The following is a 6679-nucleotide window of genomic DNA, read 5'->3' on the forward strand; positions in this document are numbered from 1 at the left end:
CGTCCAAGCAGTCTCTGAGAATTTGAATGGAAGGGGAGGAGGGAATTAGGATAATAAGACAGTGCTGTTTACTTCAGTTATTCAGTAGCTGGTATCTTACCATTTGGGATAAATTCTTAACTATTTTTAAGGCAATTCATATTTGCAAAGGTCTGACACTGCATGAATGCCACATGAAGATAATTATCTTCTATAGTAGAATATTAGGAAATATTTGAAAAGTATCTGCTGCCCTCAGTCCTTCTTTATTGGTTGTGAATATTTGCTTTATATTCAACAAGATAGTTTAAAGAGTTCTCTTTTTCAACATAGTTTTAGATGATCCACCAAGATCCAGCTTCTTTACAATGCAGTGAAACCTATAAACAGGCATTGATCTCTCTTCTGAAGGTCTTCCTAAGAGATAAGACAGCCATATCATCTTTGTTCTAAAATAGGAAGAACAACTTAATATAATTAAGGTCCATATGGCAGCATTATGATGAAGTAATATTTTCTAGAAAGAAAGCAAACCATTTATATACTTTTGCCGTGAAACTATATGCTTGTTTTTGTTCTCAGATCCCAAACAACTTCTCAGTACCTCCTATTTTTGGAAATGTGGTGGGGTGGGCTCATTAATACCATATGAAATATGGAACAGCATTTAAAGCCACTTCAAATATTAAGAATTTTTCCATATGGATAGATGCTTAACCATCAGATTGTAACAGGGGTGGTATTTACTTACCTTTGCTACCGGTTCGCAAATGGGAGCATGTGTGCATGCCCAGGACCACCTCTGCGCATGTGCAGTGCGTCAAAAATGGGACATGATGACGTCCAGGCAGGTGGCTGAATACCACCACTGAATTGTAACGTGTTACAGATCTTTCTGGTTACTGTATTATATATATTCTTAAACAGGTTCTTATATTTTTGGTACTTTTTCAGAATTATAGCAGAGATCCAACACGAATTATAAGAATCAAAATAAAGTTGTTCTAATCTTTCGCACAAAATGCACAACCAACATTATTAATTTTTCCCACCCTTAATTTCTTCTGTAGGAGCAACAGCATTTCATTATACCTGCCAATATTTATAGAGTAATTATCTGAGGCAAGGTTGAATCCTGAATCACCAAACATTTTTTTCAGGGAATTTACAACGTTGACAAAGTCTGCTTGGTTTTCTGTAGGCCTAATGAGAAACCAAGTCCTACTGAAATGTGAGAATCTCTAAGTGATTGAAAATAGTTGTACAATTTTTTCAGGACTTCCATATGTACTTGGTGAAAATTTATCTTGTTTTAACCATCAAAACTTTATGATCATATTTCCCCCTTATGTACACACACATACACATATACACACTATGAATAAGATAACTGGCTTCTCTGCCTTCACATATAGTACATATAGCAATATCACTTAGACTTATATACCATTTCATAGTGCTTTACAGGATTCTCTGAGCAGTTTACCAATGTCAGCATATTGTACCTAACAATCTGGGTCCTCATGTTACCGACCTCGGAAGGATGGAAGGCCGAGTCAACCTTGAGCCTAATAAGATTCGAACTCCTGGCAGTAAGCAGTGAGTTAGCCTACAATACAGATGATCCTCAACTTACAATCACAAAAAAGAGCTGAGGTGGCGCAGTGGTTAGAGTGCAGTACTGTAGCTACTTCAGCTGACTGCTAGTTCAGCAGATCAGCAGATCAAATCTCACCGGCTCAAGGTTGACTCAGCATTCCATCCTTCCGAGATGGGTAAAATGAGGACTGATTGTTGGGGGCAATATGCTATTTAGTATACTGTCTTTGGTGTAAGCCGCCCAGAGTCCTCGGAGAGTGGGCGGCATAGAAATATGAAGAATAATAATTAATAATAATAATAATAATAATAATAATAATAATAATAATAATAATAATTTGAGCCCAAAATTTATGTTGCTAAGTGAGACATCTGTTAAGTGAGCTTTACGCCATTTTACACTTTTTCTTGCCACATTTGTTAAGTCAATCACTGCAGTTTTCAAATTAGTAACCAGGTTGTTACGTGAATCTGGTTTTTCCGTTGACTTTGCTTGTCAGATGGTCACAAAAGATGGTCACATGACCCTGGGACACTGCAACCATCATAAATGTGAGTCAGTTGTCAAGCTGCCAAATGTTAATTATGTGACCATGGGGATGCTGCAACAGTCATAAGTGTGAAAAATGGTCCTAAGTCACTTTTTTCAGTGCCGTTGTAACTTTGAACCATCACTAAGTGAACTGTTGTAAATCGAGGACTACCTGTATTGCATTTTAACCACTGCTCCACCACTATTCTCAATTATTTCACCAGAAAGATTCTGTTTACTGAAAGGGTCACTGTAGAAAATAGCAAACTGTGCTGAGAGAGAAAAGTTCCGCGTTTACTGTCCATCACTTGGTTTTAGGATGCAATCAAGACATCACTGGATGATATTAAACACTTTTGATCATCTGCACTGTCTGTCTATTGACAATAAACCCTCTTACATTACGATACCCACCACGAGGCACTGAGGAATCATGAGCATTAATTTCACAAAAAGAAAACAAGAAGAAAATATGAGGAACCAAATAAGGTTGTACAATGTTTCAACTGGTGCCTATTTCCGTTGATCACAGTTCAGTAAATTTTTTCCCCCCAACAAAACGTTGAAAAATAGAAAGAGAGCTTTATTGTGAAACATGTCTTTGTCTTAAATACGTAATGTAGTTTTGAATAAGAAAAAAAAGCCCTCTCCTTAACATGTGTTCAAATTATGATTATTCAGAAAGGCTGATGATAATTGATGAAAATCAATTATTTAAAATAAAAAAGTACCCTCATTATCTTCAGACACTCTCAGGCTTTCCCCAAAATTCTTTTGCTAATAAAAAACTATACAAATCTCAGACTGCCCAGCATCTTTATCATAATCAGCAGCTTCCCCTGTAGTTCCTGATGCTGACAACTCCCTCCTCCTCTTCATTTACAGTGTGTCCAATCTTCAGTTGGTCAGAAAGTCTTCTCTTGCACACTTTCTTTGTTCCCAAAATAGGCAACCCCAAGTATGTTTAAGACAGAGTTCAACCCTATGCACCAACCTGGTTAAGGTAAACTGGAGTTTCATTGTGGCTGTGTATACTTCCTCTTTACTTGTTTCCCCACGCTGGGGGCTAAATATATACAGAATAACAGAGTTAGAAGCGACCCTGGAGATCTTCTAGTCAGGGGTGAAATCCAGCCGGTTCTGACAGGTTCTGGAGAACCAATAGCAGAAATTTTGAGTAGTACAGAGAACCAGTAGTGGAAATTTTGAGTAGTTCAGAGAACTGGCAAATACTACCTCTGGCTGGTCCCAGAGTGGGGTGGGAATGAGGATTTTGCAGTATCCTTCCCCTGCCACACCCATCAAGCCACGCCCACAGAACCAGTGGTAAAAAAAATTGAATTTCACCACTGCTTCTAGTCCAACACCCTGCTCAAGCAGGAAACTCTAAACCATTTCAGATAAATGGTTGTCCAACAATTTGACATTTCCCAGTGTAAGTTTTCTTAGTAGGTTGATCCCCTGAACCATGATTTTTCAATCAATCTAAGAAGGCTGGCAGATAGATAGATGGATATATTTGCAATTACTGTATCCCTTGACATTTATTCTGAGAATATGAATTTATTCTGAGAATATTCTTCTGCATTAACAATGATGCTAGAGGCATATTTATTTCTGAATATGCTGTTAGTGTCCCTTAGGGGTCCAGTGTCTTTCTTGAAAATCACAGTGATGCTGTACCTCACTTTATAAAATATCCACATTTTTTTCCTTTTCTATGTATTGATTTCTTTTAAAGAAGGAGGTGCAGGGATCCTGTCAGGCGACAAAGAAAATAGCTTGAAACACACTGGTATCCTTCTCGTGTAAAGCACAAGTTTAGTAGACCTAATAAATTCCACAGACTCTCTGGGTGGGAGGGAGGGAGGTGATTCTCAGTTTGACATACAGACAAACAAATAAACACTTACCCAGTATACATAGTGCAGCCATGCTGTCCAGTTCCTGTATTTAAAAAGTATTAAGTGGGACTATTAAAAACAACTCAGTGTTTCCTTGCCTTAGAAAATCACTGCTTACGTATGTAAAACTGAATATTCTGGGTAGCAATAGTCAATTCGACATTTATTTTTGAGCAGGACTTCAAGACTTATGTACTTCCAAGATTTAGGGATGAGGTTCAGTCATCAGAAATGTTGTTTCATGGGAAATTCCCAAGGAATATTTTTTTTTTAAAAAAAGTAGATGTTAGATTTTGTTTTCTAGAGTGGTAAGACATTTGAAAGCATGGTATTTAATTCACAAGATTCCTTCGTAGCTAATTTTTGGTTTCAAATAATTATACATGTTAACATAAATTTGGTGGACATTTTAATTGTTAAAGAGATGAAGAGGATGCCAAACTTTGACTTTTCATGAAGAATTTTGGCTCTAATTGAAGCCTGGGATTGACTAAGTGAATAATTTTTTAGTATTTTTTTAATGAATGTTAATACACCTCCCTCTGATTTTAGGAAATGTATATTAATGCAATACAAAGTTTATAGCACTTTTTAGTTCCTTTATTCTTTAAATCTTATTATCAGAGCTATAATAATTGGTTATTTATTCACTCCTACAAACCATAGTCAGAGGAAGAAAAAGAGGAAGAAAGAAATGTTTTATATTGCCACTGACCAAATCAAATTGTCATGTTGTACCTTTTTTGTTAAAGTATTATAAAGACAATTATAGCATACAGTATACTATTATAATTCCATTTCATTTATTTTAGGTATTAATTATAAATGATTTATACAGTCAAAAAAGGTACAACTTATTTTTTTTTGCAATGAACTACAATTTATGTCATATTGTCTACCTATAGGACTCAGATTAAATAGATGCGAAGACTATGGTTAAAATTAGAGGCAGAGGCTAGTTCAGATAATTGTGTTCAGGCTGGGAACAAAAATGACGCATGAAATTGTACATCCTCTCCGGGGTGGGTTCTACTTACCTTTACTTACCTTTACTACTGGTTCACATCGTGCATGTGCAGATTGCTTCTGATGACATCCGGGTCAGTGGGCAGAGCCTCCCACCGGTTTTACTACCAGTTCTATAGAACCGGTCTGAACCGGGGGCAACCCACCACTGTTCCTCTCCATGTGTACTAGAAGTTAGATGTATGAGCCAGGAATCTATACATAACAGGTGGTGCTTGAAAAATCAGAATGGAAAGTGAACTCAGGAAGACAGAATGTGTATTTCTATGCACGGATTCCTAAGTGATATATTACCCTTTTTATGAATAGGAGCCTTGTGTACGTATTCATGTTCAGGAAGTAATCGTCAATAAATATAGGTAGTTGGAGATGATAGATAGAGCTACAGATAGATGGATGAGAGAGAGAGAGAGAAGAGAGATGTAAATGTAGACATTATACAGATAGATAGATAGATGATAGATAGATAGATAAATAGATGATAGATGACAGATAGATAGATAGATAGATAGATAGATAGATAGATAGATAGATAGATAGATGATAGATGGATAGATGACAGATGATAGATAGATAGATAGATAGATAGATAGATAGATAGATAGATAGATAGATGATAGATAGATAGATGATAAATTTTTGAAATATAGCTACTCACAGTAGATTCTGGCAGTAGAGGATAGAAATGTGGGGGGTATCCATCTTACTTCTGTATACAGAAGAACCTCTGGTCACGAATGCTTCTGATCATGACCAAATAGGGTTCCGACCAAAAAAATCACTTTTTTTTTTCTGCAGCTGATTTCCCCTTCCACGCCAATTTTTTTGTAAGCAGCAAATTTCCAAAATTAGGTTTAGGTCACAACCAAATCGGTTTGCGACCAAAATTATGGAACGAATTATGGTTGTGACCAGAGATTCTACTGTATTCCCACTTAGAGCAGAGTCCATGGGTTACTGATGTATCTGGTCAATCTGGTGAGGCAGGAAGGAGTCTTTTTGCAACTGACCAAGCTGGGGGTATTTTGGTAATTGGGACAAGGCTTCCCTATGGGAGTGGTAGCCTCTCTGTATCTATTGACATGATGGCTACAGTCCCCTCCCCTCCTCAAAAAAGCAGGCAACCGGGAGCCTTGGAGGAGACTATGCTGGAAATCAGCCAAACATAATATGCTGGAAATCAGCTAATAAAATGTTGGAAATCAGCCAAGCAAATAGGAGGAGAGTTGGAGGAGATTATGCTGGAAATCAGCCAAACAATGGACGGGGTTTAGGAGGAGACTATGAGATAATGGATTTGTTTAGATGAAGATGCTAGAATTTATGTTAAAATTTGTTGTTTTATGTTTTGAATTTTTATTTTTAAAAGATGTAATAGGAAATTGTGAATGGAGCTTGTTAAAAGAATGTAAGCATGGTAACCATCTATGACCGGATCGAGACTCTGTTCTTGAAAGTTATATTTTATGTTTATGTTTGAAAAAAATAAAAAATATTTACAAAAAAAAAAGTAGGCAACTGTAATACCTGAGAGAAACTTCCTTTTTGTCAGCTTCCCATTTTTTATTCACTGGCAATTCTGAAGAAAAACGCATGTAAGAAAACAACTGCACTGAAAAGAATCATTACGTGTGTCAGT

Source organism: Pituophis catenifer, unplaced genomic scaffold, assembly GCF_029215685.1.
Source record: "Pituophis catenifer annectens isolate HBS135680 unplaced genomic scaffold, rPitCat1.0.hap2 SCAF_3, whole genome shotgun sequence".
Classification (NCBI taxonomy): domain Eukaryota; kingdom Metazoa; phylum Chordata; class Lepidosauria; order Squamata; family Colubridae; genus Pituophis; species Pituophis catenifer.